The sequence below is a fragment of the Bufo bufo genome, chromosome 5 (genome assembly GCF_905171765.1).
Source record: "Bufo bufo chromosome 5, aBufBuf1.1, whole genome shotgun sequence".
NCBI classification, from domain to species: Eukaryota; Metazoa; Chordata; class Amphibia; order Anura; family Bufonidae; genus Bufo; species Bufo bufo.
In genome coordinates, this window is record NC_053393.1 from 393995588 (window position 1) to 394021514 (window position 25927).

A 25927-nucleotide genomic window follows, 5' to 3' on the forward strand; every position below is an offset into this window, starting at 1 on the left:
TTTTTGCAAATCTGACCAGTGTCACTTTAAGTGCTGATAACTTTAAAATGCATTGACTTATGCAGGCCGTTCTGAGATTGTTTTTTTCGTCACATAATGTACTTCATGACACTGCTAAAATTGGGTCAAAAAAGTTAATTTTTTTACATAAAAAAATACCATATTTACCAAAAATTTTGAAAACTTAGCAAATTTCAAAGTTTCAGTTTCTCTACTTCTGTAATACATAGTAATACCCCAAAAAATTGTGATGACTTTACATTCCCCATATGTCTACTTCATGTTTGTAGCATTTTGGGAATGAAATTTTATTTTTTGGGGATGTTACAAGGCTTAGAAGTTTAGAAGCAAATCTTGAAATATTTCAGAAATTTACAAAAACCCAATTTTTAGGGACCACTACAGGTCTGAAGTCACTTTGCGAGGCTTACATAATAGAAACCGCCCAAAAATGACCCCATTCTATAAACTACACCCCTCAAGGATTCAAAACTGATTTTACAAACTTTGTTAACCCTTTAGGTGTTGCACAAGAGTTATTGGCAAATGGGGATGAAATTTGAGAATTTAATTTTTTTGCCTAATTTTCCATTTTAACCCATATTTTCCACTAACAAAGCAAGAGTTAACAGCCAAACAAGACTGTATCTTTATTTCCCTGACTCTGCCGTTTACAGAAACACCCCATTTGTGGCCGTAAACTACTGTACGGGCACACAGTAGGGCGTAGAGGGAAAGGCGCGCCGTATGGTTTTTGGAAGCCAGATTTGCTGGACTGGTTTTTTGACACCATGTCCCATTTGAAGCCCCCCTGATGCACCCCTAGAGTAGAAACTCCATAAAAGTGACCCCATCTAAGAAACTACACCCCTCAAGGTATTCAAAACTGATTTTACAAACTTTGTTAACCCTTTAGGTGTTGCACAAGATTTTATGGAAAATAGAGATACAATTTCAAAATTTCACTTTTTTGGCAGATTTTCCATTTTAATATTTTTTTTCCAGTTACAAAGCAAGGGTTAACAGCCAAACAAAACTCATTATTTATGGCCCTGATTCTGTAGTTTACAGAAACACCCCATATGTGGTCATAAACCGCTGTACGGGCACACGGCAGGGCGCAGAAGGAAAGGAATGCCATACCGTTTTTGGAAGGCAGATTTTGCTCGACTGGTTTTTTTGACACCATGTCCCATTTGAAGCCCCCCTGATGCACCCCTAGAGTAGAAACTCCAAAAAAGTGACCCCATTTTAGAAACTACGAGATAGGGTGGCAGTTTTGTTGGTACTAGTTTAGGGTACATATGATTTTTGGTTGCTCTATATTACACTTTTTTGTGCGGCAAGGTAACAAGAAATAGATTTTTTGGCACATTTTTTTTGGTTATTTACAACATTCATCTGACAGGTTAGACCATGTGGTAATTTTATAGAGCAGGTTGTCACGGACGCGGCGATACCTAATATGTATACAATTTTTTTTATTTATGTAAGTTTTACACAATGATTTCATTTTTAAAACAAAAAAAATGTTTTAGTGTCTCCATAGTCTAAGAGCCATAGTTTTTTCAGTTTTTGGGCGATTATCTTAAGTAGGGTCTCATTTTTTGCGGGATGAGATGACGGTTTGATTGGCCCTATTTTGGGGTGCATATGACTTTTTGATCGCTTGCTATTACACTTTTTGTGACGTAAGATGACAAAAAATTGCTTTTTTTACACCGTTTTTATTTTTTTACGGTGGTCACCTGAGGGGTTAGGTCATGTGATATTTTTATAGAGCCGGTCGATACGGATGTGGAAATACCTATTATGTATACTTTTTTTTTATTTATTTAAGTTTTACACAATGATTTCATTTTTGAAACAAAAAAAATCATGTTTTAGTGTTTCCATAGTCTAAGAGCCATAGTTTTTTCAGTTTTTGGGCGATTATCTTGGGTAGGGTATGATTTTTGCGGGATGAGATGACGGTTTGATTGGTACTATTTTGGCGTACATGCGACTTTTTTGATCACTTTTATTACCTTTTTTGGGAAGTAAGGTGGGCAAAATTTCAATTTCCTAATAGTTTTTATTTTTTTATTTTTATGGCGTTCACCGTGCGGGGAAAGTAACATGACCGTTTTATAGATCAGGTCGTTACAGACGCGGCGATACCAAACATGTGTAGGGAATTTTATTTTTTTCATTTTTAATCAGTGATAAATGTGTTTTTTTGTACTTTATTTTACTTACACTTTGTCTGAACAGATCTCTGCCTTTAGCACAGATCTGTTCAGCACCATGGACAGCAGGATGCCTGAGATGGCGTCCTGTTGCCATGGGAACCTTCCCCGTCTGCTCAGTACTGGTCAGAACTTCGCAGACGGGGAAGGGTAAGGACGGGGCTCTCTGGGGGCTGTCTGGGGGCTCTCTCCTTCTCCATCGGGGGGCTGCAAAGGCACAGCAGCCCCCCGATGGGAGAGGGAGGGAGCTCCCTCTTACTGTTAACTTTTTCCATACAGCAGTCCGTACGGACCAAGTATGGAAAGGGTTAAACGGCTGACATCTGCACAGATGTCAGACGTTTATACCAGGGTGTCAGCAATGTGCTGACACCCTGATATACCCACTAAACGCCAACGAATTTTCAAGAGGAGGCGGGCGGGGGATCGCGATCCCGCTTGCCGCACCGCCCGCCTCCCGCACCGCCCCCACCGCTCACAACTCCCCCCCTGCACCACCCGCCGGCAAAAAATCATGCAGGGGTGCAGGGGGGGTGCAAAATCTTTATTTTATGGACACTAAAGTTTCTGATCCCCACGGTCAGGGACCGCGGGGATCACAAACTGCAGAAAGTGCAGCAAACCGCAGGTCTGAATTGACCTGCGGTTTGCGGCGATCGCCGATACGGGGGAGTCACATGAACCCCCTGGCGTTGTGACAGGATGTCGGCTGAATGATTTCAGCCGGCATCCCGTTGCGATTAACCCCCGAGGCGCCGGAATCCCGATTTAAAGTTAGGATGTACCGGTACGCCCTGAGTCCTTAAGGACTCGGGAAATAGGGCGTACGGGTACGCCCTGCGTCCTTAAGGGGTTAAAAGCATTTTAAAACAGCAATCCAAAGTCGGCTTTTTATACTGGCTGGTACCTCAGTACCGAAGCCAACTTCGGATTGCTGTTTTAAAATGTTTTTAAGTTGTAGAATCCAAGGCCGAAGTTCTTCACCAAAGTCTCGTGAGACTTCTGACTTAACAAATTTTGCTTCTGCGCAGCACATACATTTTAATGCTGTACAGAGACAGGTCTCTTTACAAGATTAAAAAGAAGTTGGGGAACAAATAAATTTTGGATCTTGGATCTGAAGCATGATTCGCTCACCCCTAGCACTTCTCTAAAAGCCCGAGCACAGGTAAGGAAAAACTATTTGGTGGTTAATACAGACCACTTATCAAGCATTAAAATATGTGCGCATGACATATTAACTATAATTCTGTTAATGGAATGTTTAGGATTGGCAAAATGCTAGAATTGTGGAATTTTCTGACTACTGGACTAGTGAGAAATTAGAGAGAAAAATAATACCTCACAGTGTCATACAAACATTTTCAGGCCAACTGGAGCACTTTTAATTTGGGTCAAATTGATTTACACCCGAATCAAGTCGGTCCACCAATTTGGCCGAATCAAATAGTAAGAATTTTTGAAGATTTGAAGAAAGTCATTTAAATGGACAAAACATAGAAAAAAAGTTCTATTAAAATACCAGAAGTACAGAAGCAACAAATGGATATGCGCAAGTACACAAGGTAAGAGCATGACTTAGCAGACATTTCCACAGGTTATCCAGTTATTTTGAAACTTGTGACTGTCTAAATCATGTTGTAAAATGTGACCCAGAGTTGGACCACTTTAGGGCAGGATCATGTAATGAAAATAATTTTACCACTTATCAATGAATGATATTAAGCTAGATTAATGAGGGTGCCTTTCATTCATGTATTCATCAATTCAAACAAGGTAATTTTTTTTTCTCTATAAAATATTATAAATTAAACCTTGTCATGAAGCAGCAGCAGAAGCAGATGCAGATGCAGATAGTACAGCGGCCAACATGGGTAGCTCAATGGCTCAGTGGTTAGCACTGTTGCCTTGCAGCGCTAGAGTCCTAGGTTTGAATCTGACCAAAGACAGTATCTACATGGAGTATGTATGTTCTCCCCATGTTTGCGTGGTTTTTGTCCCACAATCCAAAGATATACTGATAGGGAACTTTGCGATTGTGAGCCCCATTGGGGACAGCAAGTGATGCTAATGTCTGTAAAATGCTGTGGAATATAGCAGCGCTATATAAGTGCATAAAATAAATGGCACTTTACATGTTGAATTATTTTTTCTTGACTCATAATGGAATGTTCTGTACTGTAAAAATATAGAATTTTAAGTATTAGGTAAAATACATAAAACCTTAGAGCATAATCATCGTTAACCACTTACAGGATTTTAGCAGGACAGCAGGCTCGGACTGACCCACAGGGGTACAGGTGAATCCCCCGATGGGCCCCTGAGCAAGGTGGGCCCCTAGTCTCCCACCCCCTGCACAAGTGGCACATAATACAGTACTTACTGCACTACATAAATATATTGACTGTACAGCCCCTCCACCAGCCGATGTTCATATAAAAAACTTGATAGATTATTGAAGAAACTCCCCAGGGTATTATAAACATGATCAGAGCTGAGATGACTTCTAGATATAGAGGAAAGCCACCAGTGTTCTCCCCAGGACCTACCTTCTCAGAGTCACTGCAGGGACCCACATATTCAATCATCTGGTAGCATCTGGCAGCTGTGTGAGCAGGGAATATTTGAATGTATCCGTATGGTGGGCCCGCAAAATAAATTTTACTGGTGGGCCCTAGGTACCCCAGTCCGACACTGCAGGACAGTAATGACGTTTTAAGACACAATGCATGAAAATACATCTCAGATTTTTTTTATTCTTTATTACTCTTTCGGCCCTGACATATCACTTCCCAATGTCATATTTAAATTTTCCTACCACAGCTTCAATGTGTTCTTTTGACAAGTGACGCCTGTATATTAGCATAAAGCTGACATATTTCCTGGTCTGGAAAATTGCCACTTTGTGCTTTATTGTAGAAAATATGCAGCAACAGCAAATTACAAGCAGCACAACTTCTATACAATGTGAAGGTAAAGAATAAGCATTATGTGATTTACTGGCATTTCCCTTTAAATATGAAAAGTCAAGTTTACAGGGGACCTGTTTCTACTCCTGACATGTTTGTTTTAATATCTACTTGTGCTCCCCATAGCATTATTTTTTAGAATTCTGCATTATGTTATTCCTCTGATATTCCTGATGAAAATATATGAATAAAATGACAACTTGTGGTGCTAAATTTGGCTTGTGACCCTACACTGTCTGATGTTTTCTTATAAGTGTTAATTTAGGAGAAAAGATGCTCCAGGATTATTTTATGGGGAATGCAAGTATACTATATTTCTAAGCATTTCAAATTGTAAATAAACAAATGAATGAGATTAATTAAAGGGGTTGTCCCACAAAAAAAATTCTACAGTTTTCAAACCAGCATCTGCAACTGAATAATTTTGTAATTGCATGTAATTAAAAATTTTGTATAACCAGTTAGCTATTCAATAAAACTTATTTGTATAGCACCACCTGCTGTTTGTTTTTTTCTTATTTCTTTGTCCTACTTACGTGCTCAGTTTCATTCTTCAACTGCCTCCTGAGCTGTGATAGGGAGTTGTACAAGAAAGACACGCACCCTGAGAAAGGACACTCCTCTTGAACTGCCAGCTTGAAACAAATCTAGCAGAGCAATTGCAGCAATGAATGTGGAGATCTCTAGAACCATGTTAAATACAGAGCTGGTTCCAGCTTTATTAGAAAGATGTTCTCATGTACTATATTATGTCCAATTGAAATTTTTAACATAAATCATGGGATAACCCCTTTAATACAACTAAAATATCAGTGTAGAAAAATGCATTATATTTAGCTGCTTGTGAAGCTCATAGAGTAATCTATAACACCCTGAAGGACTTTCAGATGATAGCTCTAATAAAAAAAATAAAGAGAAAAGGATGAAATATCTCATATAGATTTGCCATCACCATCTCACTTAATGGAAAGAGATGCATCACATTCTAAAATACATTAGTATAAAAATATACAGTCAAAAGGAAGGCATTATGAAACCATCAGGACGGGGTGCTTATAAGCCCAAAATATAATGCAGGACTGCGTTTAATCTTTGATTCATATGTAATAATTATATACTTTCATGAATTCACAAAGAAGAGAAAAGGCAGCTCTCATCTGCTCATCCTTGCCATGAGCACGGAACCAGCTCCTGGACATGGCTGACTTGTGTATTCGAAAACAAAACGTAGAATCCAGCTCAATCTTGTAGCAAAGAGGAATACTTTATTGAAGCGATAAAAACTTCCTGTACAGGACAGTCTCGTCTATGCGTTTCAGACCTTTGATTTTCGGTCCTTACTCATGACACAAGAGACTCTCAAATAACTATGCACTATAAGCTCACCAAACACCTGATTGATTGTTTCCCGTGATTAGTGAGCTCAGTGCGCAATCAAGAACACATGTTCCCCCTTAATAAAAGGTACAAAAACACCAATTAAGGCTACTTTCACACTAGCGTTGTTTTAATCCGGCGTTCAATTCCGACACCGGAACTGCCCGCCGGATCCGGAAAAACGTGTGAAAACGGATTACATTTGAATCCTGATCAGGATTTTGATCACAATGAAAAAATGCATTGGAAAAAACGGATCCGCCATTTATGGACTTTAACTTTTTTTTCACATTTTTCGGGTTTAACATGCAAAAGCCGGATCCGTTTTGACTGAACACACAGCGCCAGATCCGGCGTTAATGCAAGTCAATGGGAAAAAGGCCTGATCCGGCGTTCAGTCAAAGTGTTCAGGCTTTTTGGCCGGAGGTAAAAATACAACATGCTACGTTTTTCTGAAAAGCCTGATCAGTCAAAAAGACTGAACTGAAGACATCCTGATGCATCCTGAAGGACTGACTCTCCATTCAGAATGCATGGGGATAAAACTGATCAGTTCTTTTCCGGATTTGAGCCCCTAGGACGGAACTCAGCGCCGGAAAAGAAAAACGCTAGTGTGAAAGTACCCTAAATCCAAAATGAAAATAACATGTGTATACATATATAAAAACAGACAATAATTTGTGATGTAAAATAAGAAGAGAAAATGTAAATAAAAAGTGTTCAGTGGGAGTCCTATCTCTATACTGTAGTATAAGATCATGCCTCTTATTCAAACCCTTTGGGTGGTGTATATCAAGCTGAAATATCCAGAAAGCTTCTCTATTAAGGAGCTTTCTCCTATAATCTCCACCCCTGGTGGGAACTATAACCCTCTCAATACCCTGAACCCGTAATTTAGATGTGTCACCACCATGTACTACCTACCGCAAAGTGTAAACTAGCAGCCGACACATTGCGATTTTTGTAAAGTGGCACAACTGAAATGTGTTTGCGGATTCTGGTCTTGATAGGGTTAGTTGCATATCCAACACACTGCAGTTCACATGATTCACAGGTGATTAAATACACCCCAAATCTAGTGTTACAGTTTAAATAGGATTTGATCTCATATTCTTTTTTATTTGCGGTGGATCCATAAAACCTGCCAGCCTTAGTGTGATCACAGCAAATACATTTGCCGTGTCCACATTGATAGTTTCCTTTATTCACAATCCATGTTGGCTTGGAGGTTTATTTATTCTGGAATAAGCTTGGGTTAAGGACATTGCCGAAAGTGGGTGCCCTGCATGCCACACATTTAACACCTCCCGCAAACGCATCCACCCAATCCTTGTCACATATATCTAGTAACAATTTTGCATATTTCTTAGTTCCGTCTGCCGTAGGAAAAACTGATGTATCCCTGTCCATAGACAGAGCTAAATCCCTGTACTTGGAGACATGTTGAAAGGCATAAGATCTATGTGAAAGTCTACCAATAATATTGGTGGCCTCATATAAAAAAGATACCTCCTCCGTGCAGTTGCATCTTGACCGGATCATCTCGCCTTTGGGAATATTCCTTATGAAATGCGGCGGATAACAGGAAGAGGCCAAAAGTGTAGTATTGTCGGCTAGTTCCTTTCTAAAGGTGGATGTAACAACTCTAGACAGGGATAAATCCCCCCTCAGGCACAAATCCAAAAAGGAGACCACACTGACTTCATGGTGAAAGCTGAAAGAAATCGTCTCCAAACATGAGTCAAGGTACTCCTTAAAAGGCGGTATGGCCGCCACATCGCCAGACCAGACAAATAGCAGGTCATCGATGTAACGGCCATACCACTGTATATGAAGATGGTAAGGGTGTGTGTCGATGAGGAGAAAGTATCTCTCCCACCATGCCATGAAAATGTTGGCTATGGAGGGAGAAAACTTGGCCTCCATCGACACACCGGACACCTGTAAATAAAAATTACTATTAAACATAAAGAAATTATGCCTGAGGAGGAATTCAACCACTAATTCAATATATTGACAGAGAACTCCCGTGTAATCACTGTATGTATAAAAAAAAAAACAATGTAGTGACTTTAAAGCAAGATCATGCGGAATGTTGGTGTGTAAAGACACCACATCCGCAGTGATCCATGAATAATCTTCTTTCCATTTAAAATCTGAAAAAAGCCTGCAATACTGATCTCATATCCTTGAGAAACCCCGGAATCATGGGAATAAGTGGCTGAAGGAGTGGATTAACCCACTCAGACAGTCGCTCTGAAAAGGACCCTATCCCTGCCACAATAGGTCTTAAAGGGGATGGAAAAATTCCCTTATGAATTTTTGGCAGCGCGTGAAAAATCGCAATAACAGGATGCTGGATATAAATGTAATCTACCTCCTTTTTACTAAGGATACCCAAATCCAAGCTAGAGGACAGGATTCTGGCCATTTCAGACTGGAAAGGGGGGAGGGGGTTGTTGCTTAATGCGACATATGTCGTGGTGTCACTAAGCATGTTCAAAACCTGCTGCTTATAAACATCACTATCTAAAACAACTACTGCTCCCCCCTTATCCGCCCATCCTGTCTATCCCTTAGATCACGCAACGCTTGAAGTTCACCTGGGATCACATCGCTTTTTTTTACCCTGATGAATGTTGACTGCATTGTTACTATTAGATCTAACCCTATCATGTAGTATACAAAGGTCCCTTTCTACAAGGTCTTGATATCTGTCCAAAGCAGGGGATCTGGACTGTAAAGGGTAAAAGTCCCTATTGGAGGTTTTGAAAGCTATAGATGTGTTAACCAGCTCCAGATCCCGCTGCTGTGTCCGCATATCTTGCAAACTACATGTATGAATCAATTCAGGAAAACTCATAGCAGAACACATTGATAGAGTATCGTGGCTAACAGGTATATCTATCTCAGAGGTCAGAAAATTTGTCACATCAGTTGGTGTTAAAACCTGAGAAGTTTTGAGAGTTAAATTGCTTGCCAATCTGTTGACATCTAGGATTGTCTTATACAGATCAAAATGGGATGTCGGAGAAAAGGATAAACCCTTCCTCAGAATGCTGATTTGATCTTCTGTGAGTATAGAGGCAGACAGATTAACTACTTGAATGTCAGTTATTCCCTCCTTCAGCGGGATGGATAGCGATGTGGCTTTCCTATGTTTCCTGCCCGCTCTTTGTTTTTTGCTGTTTTCTTATGATGTGGGATAGTTGCCATAGAAGAGCACATGCTGATATTATTTGCACCAGTTCGAAGCTCATTAATCTCAGCCGCAGAATCGGACGAATCAATCTCAGTAGAACTAAACTACACCTTGGACAACTGTTTTCTCTTTGAGCGTTTTTTTTCTTAAAATAGACCGTTGTGTGCTAGATCTATACTCCGCCCATGTATAGACAACATTTGTGTTATAGTCTATTAAGTCTCTATTAAACTTTCTTTGAATTGAGTTAAGGTGTTTTCCATTTTGCTAAGATTTTCTTTCAGTTTGTTGTCCAGTTCAACAAAGGCAGGTTTGTCCACATGAACCAGTCATAATTCCTGAGTAGTTTTTATTTCATCCCTTAAATCCATAAGAGCTTGATGTTCATGTTGCACTATTAGCCGCATCAGGTTAAGTGAGCATTTAGACAGGATATCCTCCCACTGTGACATAAAGAGCTCTGAATATATTGTAGTGGGTTTTTTCTTTATTCTCAAACCCCTCGGAATCATATGCTTGTCAATATATTTTTGTAACGAGGTTGAGTCCCACCAAGTCCGTAGTTCCTTCATAAGTAACTTTATAAGCGAAGACATGAGTGCATTGAGATAAAAATTGTCCTGTAACATCTGATCTGGGACATCAAAAATGGCATTCATTTTTTGCATCCAATCCCCAACTTCTTCCATTGGGCGTAACGATATGTGTGCCATGGTGGTGACACATCTAAATTGCGGGCTGAGGGTATTGAGAGGGTTATAGTTCCTGCCAGGGGTGGAGATTATAGGAGAAGGCTCCTTAATAGAGAAGCTTTCTGGATATTTCAGCTTGATACACACCACCCCCAAAGGGTTTGAATAAGAGGCATGATCTTATACTACAGTATTGAGATAGGACCCCAACTAAAGACTTTTTATTTATATTTTCTCTTCCTATTTTACATCACAAATTATTGTCTGTTTTTATAAATGTATACACATGTTATTTTCATTTTGGATTTAATTGGTGTTTTTGTAACTTTTATTAAGGTGGAACATGTGTTCTTGATTGCGCACTGAGCTCACTAATCATGGGAAACAATCAATAAGGTGTTTGGTGAGCTTATAGTGCATAGTCATTTGAGAGTCTCTTGTGTCATAAGTAAGGACCGAAAAATCTAAGGTCTGAAATGCGTAGATGAGACTGTCCTGTACAGGAAGTTTTTATCGCTTCAATAAAGATTGAGCTGGATTCTACATTTTGTTTTTGAATACTTTCATGAATGAAATATTTTCTATTTAAAGGGGTTGTCCAGTTTCAGAGCTGAACCCGGATATAGCCATAATTTCACCAAGGCAGCCCCCCTGACTTGAGCATTGGAGCAGTTAATGCTCTCCCTTGCCCTGGGATCGTGCAGGGCAAAGGCTCTTCTATTTACTATAACACACTGCCGGGCAGAGGTTTCTTCCCAGCAGTGTGTTCGTTGACATCACCGGCTCTGATGGGCGGACTTTAGTGTTGCCCTAGCCGTTTTACAGGCTAGGGCAGCACTAAAGCCTGCTCATTAGTCCCGGTGACGTCACCGGGCTCACAGCTGGGCGGAAGCCTCCGACTGGGAGCCCTAAGGAGAGCCTGTTTCGTCACTGGACTCCACAAAATGCCTTTGTCCTACACTATTCAGTGCAGGGCAAAGGAGAGCATCGGAGCATGAACTGCTCCGATGCTCAAGTCAAGAGGGCTTCCTGGGTGAAAATGGGGATTTATCAGCTCTGAACCCAGACAACCCCTTTAAATGTGATGAAGGGCTTTGCTAGTCCACTGGTTGCCTTATCTTTCCAAGTGGTAAAAAATGGTCTGTCTAAATCTAATCATACAGACTCTAGCGAAGGTCAATCTTGTGCCCATTGCAGTAAAAATCTACCAAGAGCTAGGTATAAAATATTATTTGCAAAAGTAGTTTCTTATGTATCCAAAATACGCTAATATACACTCACCTAAAGAATTATTAGGAACACATGTTCTATTTCTCATTAATGCAATTATCTAGTCAACCAATCACATGGCAGTTGCTTCAATGCATTTAGGGGTGTGTTCCTGGTCAAGACAATCTCCTGAACTCCAAACTGAATGTCAGAATGGGAAAGAAAGGTGATTTAAGCAATTTTGAGCATGGCATGGTTGTTGGTGCCAGACGGGCCGGTCTGAGTATTTCACAATCTGCTCAGTTACTGGGATTTTCACGCACAACCATTTCTAGGGTTTAGAAAGAATGGTGTGAAAAGGGAAAAACATCCAGTATGCGGCAGTCCTGTGGGCAAAAATGCCTTGTGGATGCTAGAGGTCAGAGGAGAATGGGCCGACTGATTCAAGCTGATAGAAGAGCAACGTTGACTGAAATAACCACTTGTTACAACCGAGGTATGCAGCAAAGCATTTGTGAAGCCACAACACGCACAACCTTGAGGCAGATGGGCTACAACAGCAGAAGGCCCCACCGGGTACCACTCATCTCCACTACAAATAGGAAAAAGAGGCTACAATTTGCACGAGCTCACCAAAATTGGACTGTTGAAGACTGGAAAAATGTTGCCTGGTCTGATGAGTCTCGATTTCTGTTGAGACATTCAAATGGTAGAGTCCGAATTTGGCGTAAACAGAATGAGAACATGTATCCATCCTCTGATGGCTACTTCCAGCAGGATAATGCACCATGTCACAAAGCTCGAATCATTTCAAATTGGTTTCTTGAACATGACAATGAGTTCACTGTACTAAAATGGCCCCCACAGTCACCGGATCTCAACCCAATAAAGCATCTTTGGGATGTGGTGGAACAGGAGCTTTGTGCCCTGGATGTGCATCCCTCAAATCTCCAGCAACTGCAGGATGCTATCCTATCAATATGGGCCAACATTTCTAAAGAATGCTATCAGCACCTTGTTGAATCAATGCCACGTAGAATTAAGGCAGTTCTGAAGGCAAAAGGGGGTCCAACACCGTATTAGTATGGTATTCCTAATAATTCTTTAGGTGAGTGTATGTAATAAGGTAAAGCTGCTCATGTTGTATAGGTACTGAGTACAACACTTTAGTTCTTGCACATCTATGTAATTTCAGTGTTTCTGCATTACATACATCTTAATCCTGCTCCTATTGCCTTAAATAGGGGCCATATTGAACTGCATATAGATTTGACCTGATTATGTTGAAAGCAATAAGTTAAAGATATTGTTCCAACTGGACCCCCTCCTTTTCTAAAGCACATGCAATGGAGATCAGTCCACAGTGAGATATAGTCTTTGCAGTGTAGTTACTGCCAAGGCTAACAGAAGAGTGACCAATATGATCTTCATATTTCCTAATCGGTCATATGGAAAAAAAAAAAAGTTATGTCTGAGGAACTGAGGATTACTGCTCCATTATAAGAAAACGAATCCATGGTGCCTTACTAAATATATTCCAATAAAACCATCCCACCCCATTGATTGGTTACTTTGGTCCATAAAACTCTAGGCACATTGTACCTTTAACTACATTTTTCCATTTAATTCAAATATATGCTCCATAAACACTGACACATTTTATATTTTGTCTTAATTATGCAACATACAGTCCCAGTCCAAAGTTTGGACACACCTTTACACTCTATGGTTTTCTTATTTTTATTTTTTATTTTATTGTAGATTGATATTGAAGACAATAAAAACGATGAAGGAACACATATGGAATTAAGCAATAATCAAAAAAGTGGCAAATAAACCAAAATATCTTTTTATATTTTAGTATCTTCAAAGTAGCCCCCCCCCCCCTTTGCTTTGATAACAGCTTTGCACATGCTTGGCATCTCTCATTCAGCTTTATGAGGTAGTCACCTGGAATGGTTTTACAACCATTTTGAAGGAGTTCCCAGAGGTGTTCAGCACATGTATACTTTTCTTTCACTCTGCAGTCCAACTGTGGATCTGCTATGCTACTTGAACAGATTTGGCTTGGGGCTACTCCTAAGGCCATTATCTTCCCCCCCCCCCCCCCCCCCCCCCGCTGGTATTTACCCTTTAACCCCTTAACAGGGATCTGGACTTTGCAACAGGGTAACCACTGAACTGCTACTTTTTGGAGTAGTCTCTGTTCAAATAACAGCTGACCCATGGGGTTCAAGAGCAACCATCCAAAAATGTCTGGACAGTCCGTAAAAATAGGCTACTTTTTTCCTGTGTCCGTGAAAAAAATAGATGTGTCTGATTTTTTTGAGGCTGGTGGTACGGTACTTGACTATTATTTTGGTTGTAATTATAATCATTTTACAGCTCACACTAAATGCTGGTAGTGAGTTCTAATCAATATATTGAGATATAGACATGTATTACTTATAAACTTTTATCATTCATCATGGTTTTCCAATTTGGTTGGTCCCTCTAGGAAGGAGTAGAAGAGGGCCTGCTGGGGAGCAGGGGAGGAGAGCAGTGCTTATACCCACCAGGATGAGCAGAAAGGTGGTGGCAAAGGCCGCTGTCATAACACAAATCATCCCAAACCATCTCAATTGTGTTAAGGTCAAGTGATTGTTGAGGCCATGTCATCTGATGCAGCATTCCATCACCCTTCTTCTTAGTCAAATAGACCTTACATGGTCTGTTGGTGTCTTTGGGGTCATTGTAGTGTTGAAAAACAAATGATGGTCGATGGGGATCCCAATTATCATACTTCTGCCAAACAGTGAATGTTAGCATATAGCACAAGTGATATACATAGAGTAACATATTGGTGGTAGGATCAGATTATGGTGATCATAAAATATATCATGATCACTTTGTAATAAATATACCTTACATGAAATAGAATGCATATTTAATCAGAAACACACATAGAATAGGTATAAAAAGTCCTCAGTCTCACCTGGATAAGAGACAGCTATTTGGTAAAATTTCAATACACGTCTATGATTGATCTTCCCTATTTTTAAGCCTTCTGTGTGTTCCTGCCAACAATACCTCACTGCCATGTGCCTTGGACAGCTGTCGTGGTGGGTGACCTGTATTGGACAGTAAATAAAGTAATATGCTAAATCAAAGCCCAAATCCTATACAATATATTAGAACTTAGCCAATTAACTTGACTTAAAGCTTGCCAAAAACAACAGTCTCATGGTTACATAACTATATAAATGTTTTACAAAGATGTATAGTCACTAACTTAAAGACAGGTAGATATAGAGTACAATTACTGATAACTTCTAATTTGTGAGGATTTTTACTGCCTAACATTAAAGGAGTTTTCTAATTATTACTATGATTTTTAACAGATATGCTCATGTAGTGTCTTACCTCATGTACATCTTCCCCATGATTTTACTTTTCAAATTAGACTCTCCAGGGGTGTTTTTACCTTGGTAACCAAACACTCTGGTTTATTTACATCCTGTATGTAGTACTTCCTGTTACTATATCCAACCAAAGCCATGATGCACTTCTCCTTTCTCTGCCACAGCTCCAGCACCGCCCCTAACAATGCCCAGCTAGCTTATAGCTCCTCCTACCCAGCTAATTATACAGACAATCCCCTATCACTTTCCCTGTTTCTGCTTTCATGTGCCCCTGGACATAACATCACAGGAAATAAGAAATAGCTGCATGGTCACTTGACCCAAGCCCAGAACAGAAGATAGAAGAAATAAAGGTAAAATAAATACATTACAAAATTATAGATATCTTTATAAATGATTATTTTAAAGGCTATTAATATAATCCAGAAAACACCTTTAAAGGGGTTCAATAGGGATGAGCTGCAATTTCAAACAACCCCTTTAAAGTTCAAAGTGTACCTCTACTTTAAACATTTTTTTTTTATATGTTTAAATGTTTTGATCTATGTGGGTACGAATGCTGAGACCCCCACTGATCAAGGAGAAAGAAGCGTTCAAACAGAGATGTTCCTCCTCACTGCTGAAGACGGATAGAAAGTCTTTGAGCTCATCTCCTGCAGCGAGGAAAGATAGGGCTATGTGTGAATGGTCCTATCTCCTCATTTTAGCGATCAATGGGGGTCTCACCATTATGACCTCCACCAGTCAAAACCTTTGATATGTTACTGACAGTAACAGTTACAGTTTAAGGACCAATGAAAACAAAGGTAACAGACTGAAAATGTACTCAGACATCCCAAGGCTCAAAAATGGAAATAATATAGACAAGTGAATGCACATTGTGTTATGAAGTACAGGGGTGCAGCTGTGATTCCAGAGGAACTGTAGGAGTTGCACCTGAGCCCTGGAGCCTGAGGGGTCCCTATGGACCCTCTGACACATAAGAAGACACCAGTATAAATGGCTTATGATATGTGCATGCCACATTACAAATTATATATTGTAGCTTAGGAGTTTCAAGCTATGCTTCTGATGGATGGAGTGGAGTTTCCAAAATCTGATATTCAACAGGGCATATATGTCAATGTATTTATGGCAATTTTCTGGCAAATAAATGTCAGAGTTATGAGGCATCTGCACACATTACAGCCAAGGAGTGCATATACTCAGAGCAATGAAGATAAGGAAATCTACAAGATTAGGCAGAAAGAGGCCAAGCAAGTTATAAGAACTTCTAAAGCGCAGGCAGAAGAAAAACTAGCTCAGTCTATGAAAAAAGGGGATAAGACATTCTTCAGATATATAAATGAAAAAAGGAAATTAAAACAAGGAATAACTAAATTAAAAACAAAGGACGGAAGGTATGTAGAAGAGAATAAAGGGCTAGCTGACTGCCTTAATGAATACTTCTGTTCAGTTTTTACAAAAGAAAAAGGAGAAGGACCTCCACTAGAAAGGATGACTAATAAATTGTTTGATGCATGTGTCTTTACAGAGGAAGATGTTCTAAGTTTGCTGTCTAAAGTGAAGACAAATAAGTCACAGGGGCCTGATGAGATACACCCAAAATTATTAAAAGAGCTTAGTGGTGAGCTGGCAAAACCGTTAACAGATTTATTTAACCAATCATTAGTAACAGGAGTCGTCCCGGAAGATTGGAAATTGGCAAATGTCGTGCCCATTCACAAGAAAGGTAGTAGGGAGGAATCGAGCAACTATAGACCAGTGAGTCTGACATCAATAGTAGGCAAATTAATGGAAACCCTATTAAAGGATAGGATTGTGGAACATCTAAAATCCCATGGATTGCAAGATGAAAAACAACATGGGTTTACTTCAGGGAGATCATGTCAAACAAATCTTATAGATTTTTTTGACTGGGTGACTAAAATAATAGACGGTGGAGGTGCAGTAGACATCGCATATCTAGATTTTAGCAAGGCTTTTGACACTGTCCCACATAGAAGACTTATCAATAAACTGCAGTCATTGAGCATGGACTCCCATATTGTTGAGTGGATTAGGCAGTGGCTGAGTGACAGACAGCAGAGGGTTGTAGTCAATGGAGAACATTCAAAACAAGGTCATTTTACCAGTGGGGTTCCACAGGGATCTGTACTGGGACCAATTTTGTTTAATATCTTCATAAGTGATATTGCAAAAGGGCTCGATGGTAAGGTTTGTCTTTTTGCTGATGACACAAAGATATGTAACAGGGTTGATGTTCCTGGAGGGAAACGCCAAATGGAAAAGGATTTAGGAAAACTAGAAGAATGGTCAGAACTCTGGCAACTGAAATTTAATGTGGATAAGTGCAAGATAATGCACCTGGGGCGTAAAAACCCAAGGGCAGAATATAGAATATTTGACACAGTCCTGACCTCAGTATCTGAGGAAAGGGATTTAGGAGTAATTATTTCAGAAGACTTAAAGGTGGGAAGACAATGTAATAGGGCAGCACGAAATGCCAGCAGAATGCTTGGATGTATAGGGAGAGGTATAAGCAGTAGAAAGAGTGAAGTGCTTATGCCGCTGTACAGAACACTGGTGAGACCTCACTTGGAGTATTGTGCGCAATACTGGAGGCCATATCTCCAGAAGGATATAGATACTCTAGAGAGAGTTCATAGAAGAGCTACTAAACTAGTACATGGATTGCAGGATAAAACTTACCAGGAAAGGTTAAAGGACCTTAATATGTATAGCTTGGAAGAAAGAAGAGACAGAGGGGATATGATAGAAACTTTTAAATACATAAAGGGAATCAACTCGGTAAAGGAGGAGAGCATATTTAAAAGAAGAAAAACTACCACAAGAGGACACAGTTTTAAATTAGAGGGGCAAAGGTTTAAAAGTAATATACACTGCGTGCAGAATTATTAGGCAAATGAGTATTTTGACCACATCATCCTCTTTATGCATGTTGTCTTACTCCAAGCTGTATAGTCTCGAAAGCCTACTACCAATTAAGCATATTAGGTGATGTGCATCTCTGTAATGAGAAGGGGTGTGGTCTAATGACATCAACACCCTATATTAGGTGTGCATAATTATTAGGCAACTTCCTTTCCTTTGGCAAAATGGGTTAAAAGAAGGACTTGACAGGCTCAGAAAAGTCAAAAATAGTGAGATATCTTGCAGAGGGATGCAGCACTCCTAAAATTGCAAAGCTTCTGAAGCGTGATCATCGAACAATCAAGCGTTTCATTCAAAATAGTCAACAGGGTCGCAAGAAGCGTGTGGAAAAACCAAGGCGCAAAATAACTGCCCATGAACTGAGAAAAGTCAAGCGTGCAGCTTCCAAGATGCCACTTGCCACCAGTTTGGCCATATTTCAGAGCTGCAACATCACTGGAGTGCCCAAAAGCACAAGGTGTGCAATACTCAGAGACATGGCCAAGGTAAGAAAGGCTGAAAGACGACCACCACTGAACAAGACACACAAGCTGAAACGTCAAGACTGGGCCAAGAAATATCTCAAGACTGATTTTTCTAAGGTTTTATGGACTGATGAAATGAGAGTGAGTCTGGATGGGCCAGATGGATGGGCCCGTGGCTGGATTGGTAAAGGGCAGAGAGCTCCAGTCCGACTCAGACGCCAGCAAGGTGGAGGTGGAGTACTGGTTTGGGCTGGTATCATCAAAGATGAGCTTGTGGGGCCTTTTCGGGTTGAGGATGGAGTCAAGCTCTACTCCCAGTCCTACTGCCAGTTTCTGGAAGACACCTTCTTCAAGCAGTGGTACAGGAAGAAGTCTGCATCCTTCAAGAAAAACATGATTTTCATGCAGGACAATGCTCCATCACACGCGTCCAAGTACTCCACAGCGTGGCTGGCAAGAAAGGGTATAAAAGAAGAAAATCTAATGACATGGCCTCCTTGTTCACCTGATCTGAACCCCATTGAGAACCTGTGGTCCATCATCAAATGTGAGATTTACAAGGAGGGAAAACAGTACACCTCTCTGAACAGTGTCTGGGAGGCTGTGGTTGCTGCTGCACGCAATGTTGATGGTGAACAGATCAAAACACTGACAGAATCCATGGATGGCAGGCTTTTGAGTGTCCTTGCAAAGAAAGGTGGCTATATTGGTCACTGATTTGTTTTTGTTTTGTTTTTGAATGTCAGAAATGTATATTTGTGAATGTTGAGATGTTATATTGGTTTCACTGGTAAAAATAAATAATTGAAATGGGTATATATTTGTTTTTTGTTAAGTTGCCTAATAATTATGCACAGTAATAGTCACCTGCACACACAGATATCCCCCTAAAATAGCTAAAACTAAAAACAAACTAAAAACTACTTCCAAAAATATTCAGCTTTGATATTAATGAGTTTTTTGGGTTCATTGAGAACATGGTAGTTGTTCAATAATAAAATTAATCCTCAAAAATACAACTTGCCTAATAATTCTGCACTCCCTGTAAGGAAGTATTACTTTACTGAGAGAGTAGTGGATGCATGGAATAGCCTTCCTGCAGAAGTGGTAGCTGCAAATACAGTGAAGGAGTTTAAGCATGCATGGGATAGGCATAAGGCTATCCTTCATATAAGATAGGGCCAGGGACTATTCATAGGATTCAGATATATTGGGCAGACTAGATGGGCCAAATGGTTCTTATCTGCCGACACATTCTATGTTTCTATGTTTCTATGTTTCTATATAATGACTTCCATGCTCTCATTTGCGGACCTTAAATCCTAGTTAGCAGATTTCTTGAGAGAGCAAGAATGGTAAGGAGTAGTATTGATCGAGCATGCTCGGCACATGGTGGTATTCGGCAGAATACCGCATGTGCTCGAGGGCAATGCTCGAGTCTCCTCCCCGCACGTTTGTTGGCTGCTACGCAGCCAATAAACGTGCAGGTAAGTACTGCCCTTCACTGTAATGCCGTAGCCATGTGGGTTACTGGCATTACAGTGATTGGCTGGCTGGAACGTGTCATCGGGTGCTATATAGCGAGTTAATGTTAGTCAGGGAGAGCTGTATTTTACAGGTATAATTCGATATATGGTATACGGTGTATATATATATATATATATATATATATATATAGGTGTTTGTCAAATGTTATAGATAAAGTATAGCTTTTATAGCAGTCCAGCTGCTTTTCATCCAGTTGGCATATTGTTGCAGCTATCAAGCTATGCTTTATTTTCGGATCCCCTAATGAATCTGTCCTCTATTTTTGACAGAGGAAACGCGTCGGGACGATACACCTGGAACAATACATCTATATTTTTCTGGGAGAAAATCAGTCAGGGAGGGAAAGTTATTATTAGGGTTAGCCACCGATGAGTGCGGGCGTTCCACAGTGGGGCGATTCCTCCGCATTTAGGCGGGGAACACCTACGCTTGTAGGCAGGGTGCAATAGTTCAGGCAGGGATATATCTCCCATTACCCACCCAAAAGTTGATATTTGACAAAGATAGTAAAAGAAACTCTTCGGAACTACTATATCCTACAGTGTTGATCCGACAATCAAGTGGAAAAAGCCAAGGCGTTATCTGAAACGGAGTCACCCACAAATACCTAACCTAATCCTCTAACCCTACAGATTATCTTTGATACATCTATCAACAAAATCGTGAGTGGCTACAAATGTAGCATTAAACTGCATCCATTTTGATATCCTTCCCTTATAATATGATACTCCAGATGTTTTTGGTAATATATTTATAATATTTAATATCTATTTGATGTGGGATTTATTTTAATAAGTAAAATATAAAAGTTATGTTTTAAATACCGTAGCTTGATTTTTCAGGGAGAGCTATGCTGAAGAAGGGAAAGATAGTGTAGGAAGTGAAAAATGTTTTTTTTAAAGGGGTACTCCCATCTTCACTTTTCATACTTACCGTCGTTGAGCGCGACGTTCACTTCCTGGATTCAGCTGGGCTTGATTGACGTCTTCTCTCGGCTGGGCCGCGCTTGCACAGAAGACTGAAGATTTTCTCCCGGCCGGGCCGTGCATTGTCCTGAACGCGCACGCCGCCGCGCATGCGCCATGGTGACCTATTCCTGGCCTGTATAGTACAGAGTCTTCTGCGCAAGCGCGGCCCGGTGGAATTCGACAGGAGAGGTGGCCGTAACCATTGGAGACGAAAGACAACGATCAGGTAAGAGGGGACTTATTTTCTCAAAAAGGGTGGGAATTGGGTAATTAAATGTATTTACAAAAATGATCACTGTCAAATCATTAACAGATTTAACAGTGATCATTGTGATGGGAATACCCCTTTAAGTTAAAAAACCCAAAAGTCTTTTTAAGGACTATTGTTGTGTGTGGCAGCAGCAATATATATTTTTAGCGCAACCTGCAAAATTGCTAAAACTTTACAGACCCAAAAGTCCTTTTAAGGACTATTGTGTGTGGCAGCAATATCTATTTTTAGCGCATCCTGCGCTAAATAGCGTGTAATAGTTAGGCCGCTGCGGACAGTGACATTAGCTGCGCTACATCTCCTGTGTAACGTGTGCACATCCAAAAAATATCAGTGACATCCAGTGTAATTTTTCTATAGATGGTGTCCGCTGTGGACAGTGACATTACCTGGGGTACATCTTCTGTGTAATGTTTCCACATCCCAAATACCTGTGACATTCCCTGTAATTTTTTATTAGCCGCTGGTGACATCAGCGACATTATCTACTGTATTTCTCCTGTGTAACGTTTCCACATCCCAAATACCTGTGACATTCCATGTAATTTTATATTAGCCGCTGCTGACATCAGCGACATTATCTGCGATATTTGTCTTGTGTAACGTTTCCACATCCCAAATACCTGTGACATTCCTTATCATTTTTTATTAGCCGCTGGTGACATCAGCGACATTATCTCCGGTATTTCTCCTGTGTAACGTTTCTGCATCCCAAATACCTGTGACATTGCCTGTAATTTTATATTAGCCGCTGCTGACATCAGCGACATTGTCTGTGATATTTCTCCAGTGTAACGTTTCCACATCTCAAATACCTGTGACATTCCCTGTAATTTTTTATTAGGCGCTGGTGACATCAGCGACATTATCTGTGGTATTTCTCCTGTGTAACGTTTCTACCAGTGATGAGCGGGAGGTGCTATATTCGATTTCGCGATATTTCGCGAATATTCGATTGAATATTCGTCTTATATTCGTCGCAATTCGAATATTCGTCATTATTCTATTTATCACGAATAATATGCGATTATTCGCTTATTGCGAGTTTAAATGTATAAGGCAACTTTCCTATTGGTTGGCTATCTAGAATTAACGAAGATAACGAATATAGCACTATATTCTCTATATTCGTTAATTCTAGCAAGCCAATAGGAAAGTTGCCTATGGACAGCTCTAAGTTGGATTCGCAATGCGAGAATATTACTTTGCCTATTTTTTGCAATAAATAGAATAATGACTCAGTATTCTATTTATTGCAAAAAATAGGCAAAGTAATATTCTCGCATTGCGAATCCAACTTAGAGCTGTCCATAGGCAACTTTCCTATTGGCTTGCTAGAATTAACGAATATAGAGAATATAATGCTATATTCGTTATCGTCGTTAATTCTAGCAACCCAACCATTAGGAAGTTGGATGCCAATGCGAGAAGATTAAGTAATATTACTCACATTGCGCATCCAACTTTGAGCGGGGTATATGCAACTTACTTCTCTATTGTTTGGCTATCTAGAATTAACGAATATGACGAATACAAATATAGCGCTATATTCTCTATATTCATTAAATCAAGCAAGAAGCCAATTGGAAAGTTGCCTGTAGACAGCTCTAAGTTGGATTTGCAATGCGAGAATATTACTTTGCCTATTTTTTGCAATAAATAGAATGACTCAGTATTCTATTTATTGCAAAAAATAGGCAAAGTAATATTCTTGCATTGCGAATCCAACTTAGAGCGGGGTATAGCCAACTTTCCTATTGGTCGGCTTGCTAGAATTAACGAAGATATTGTATAAAGCGCTATATTCTCTATATTCGTTAATTCTAGCAAGCCAATAGGAAAGTTGCCTATGAACAGCTTTAAGGTGGATTCGCATTGCGAGAATATTACTTTGCCTATTTTTTGCAATAAATAGAATACTGAGTCATTACTCTATTTATTGCAAAAAATAGGCAAAGTAATATTCTTGCATGGCGAATCCAACTTAGTTCTGTGTATAGTCAACGTTCTTAATGGTTGGCTTGCTAGAATTAACAAATATAACGAATACGAATATAACGCTATATTCTCTATATTCGTTAATTCTAGCAAGCCAACCATTATGAACGTTGCCTATACACAAAATTAAGTTGGAGGCTCAATGCCTAATTTTACTCGCATTGCGCATCCAACTTTGAGCGTGGTCTAGATGACCGTGATTCTCACATGCGACTGTACATTCTAGAATGGAGGCGTTCCCATGGTGATGGGGACACTTCATGCACACGGGAAGTCGGCACTCGGCAGACGCGCCAACGGGCACTGACTGGAGCGGGCAAGGAGCACGGAGTCCCCCGGACATGTAAGAAGAACTGCTTTTGGGAAGTGGGAACAACTTAAAAAAATAATAATAATAGATATTCGAATTAGCGAATATATAGCACTATATTCAAAATATTCGCGAATTAGCGAAGTGCTGATATTCAAGATTAAAATTCGCTAATCGAATATTCACGCTCAACACTAGTTTCCACATCCCAAATACCTGTGACATTCCTTGTAATTTTATATTAGCCGCTGCTGACATCACCAAAATTATCTGCGGTATATCTCCTGTGTAACGTTTCCACATCCCAAATATCTGTGACATTCCCTGTAATTTTTTATTAGCCGCTGCTGACATCACCAAAATTATCTGCGGTATATCTTCTGCATGATCTTTCCACATCCCAAATACCTTTTTAAATTTTTTTGTGCATACACTTACATATCCTATGCTACTGTACGTGTGACATACTTTCAAGCATAAATAACATTTAATATGAAGAAGGCGAGTAGTAAGGGACAACGAAGTGGCTGTGATGCTGATGGTGTACGCAAAGGGCGTGGCCCTGGACGCATTGAAACTGCCAGAGCACAAGAAAAACAATCATCTATGATACCTAGCTTCATGTCCCAGTTTGCAGGGCGGCGAAGGACAACGCTCTTGAAGTCAGACCAGTGCGACTAGGTGGTCGGTTGGATTGCAGTAGATAATGCTTCCAGTCGGTTAAGCAGTACCCTGTCTTCCACCAAGTCCAGTCTCAGTAGCAAAGAGTTTAGTCAACACAATCCTCACCCTGATCCTCCTTCCTCCCACTATGGAGAGTCTTGCCAAACAAGTGATCCCACACTCGGATATTCCGAGGTGCTCTTTTCAGCGCCATTTTTTCATTTGGGCCTCCCAACAAGCCCACTTGAAGAGGGACATGAGATCTTGTGCCCTGATTCCCAAACTCTTGAGCATCCACAGTCATAAGAAGATGACGGTGCGGAATGGGAATTAGTGTTTCACGAGGTGGATGATGATGATGAGACGCAGTTGACAATAAGTCAATGGCAATTATTGTCTCAAGAGGTTGATTATGAGGATGAGACACAGTTGTCAATAACTGAGGTTGTTGCTAGGTCAACAAGTCAGGTGGATGAGCAGAATGAGGAAGTGGAAGAGGAGGTGGTGGAAGATGAAGTCACTGACCCAACCTGGGAAGGTGGCAAGCCGAGCGAGGACAGCAGTACAGAGGGGTAGGGATCCGCAGCACCACAACAGGCTGTAAGAGGCAGTGTGGTGGCAAAAGGGAGAAGGTGGGCCACACCAAACAGGCCCGCAACTGTTCTCCGGAGCACAACCCTTGCAGAAATCTCCCTTGCCAAGGGGTAGGTGTTCAGCAGTCTGGCGCATTTTTGAGGAAAGTGCGGACGACAAAAGAATTGTAATTTGCAACTTATGCCATACAAAAATGAGCAGGGGCGTGAACACAAGCAACCTCACCACCACCAGCATGATCCGCCACATGGCATCAAAGCACAGTAATAGGTGGACCGAACACCTGGGTCCACAATCTGTGTCTGCGGGTCACACCACTGCCCCCTGTTACCCTGTGTTACGTGCTAGCCAATCCCCGGGAAGCATCCGGGCCTGCGCCTTCGACAGGGAATTATCCAGCACATAACATAGGGGAAAAGGAGACAGTAATATGACCCACAGACACAGATTGTGGACCCAGGTGTTCAGCCCACCTATTAGGGTGCTTTGATGCCATGTGGCAGATCATGCTGGTGGTGGTGAAGTTACTAGTAGTGATGAGTGAGCACCAAAGTATTCGGCTCAAACACATTGCTATATTCGTGTGCTCGGCCGAGCACCCGAGTATAATGGAAGTCAATGGGAGACAACCAGGCATACCTTACAATGGCAGCCATGTGCACTGTGAGATATTCCAAACCAGCTCTCATCTGACTGAGAACCAGTAAACCTCAAAGTTATTTTGCATCTGTTGGATGGCTTGGGTGGACCTGCACACCTAGATCAATATCATTAGGGCGACAAAACATTTTCTGATTTCTGATCTATACCAGTATACTACTGTACTGCGGCGGCAGCAGGAAGCACACGGCGTCATAGCAATCAATGACACTGTGCGCTCCTGCACTCAGAAGAAATCTAGGCCGGTATCACACGGTCCATGTTCCACAGACGTGTGCATGAGGCATTAGGGACACAAAATGCTAGCTAATAGGGACACAAAAGTCCTTTTAAAGACTGGTATAGGTGTGCTATCGATAGATGTGACATACTGAGGGGTGTAATATAATTATAATATACTTTCTAACATAGAAAGTAT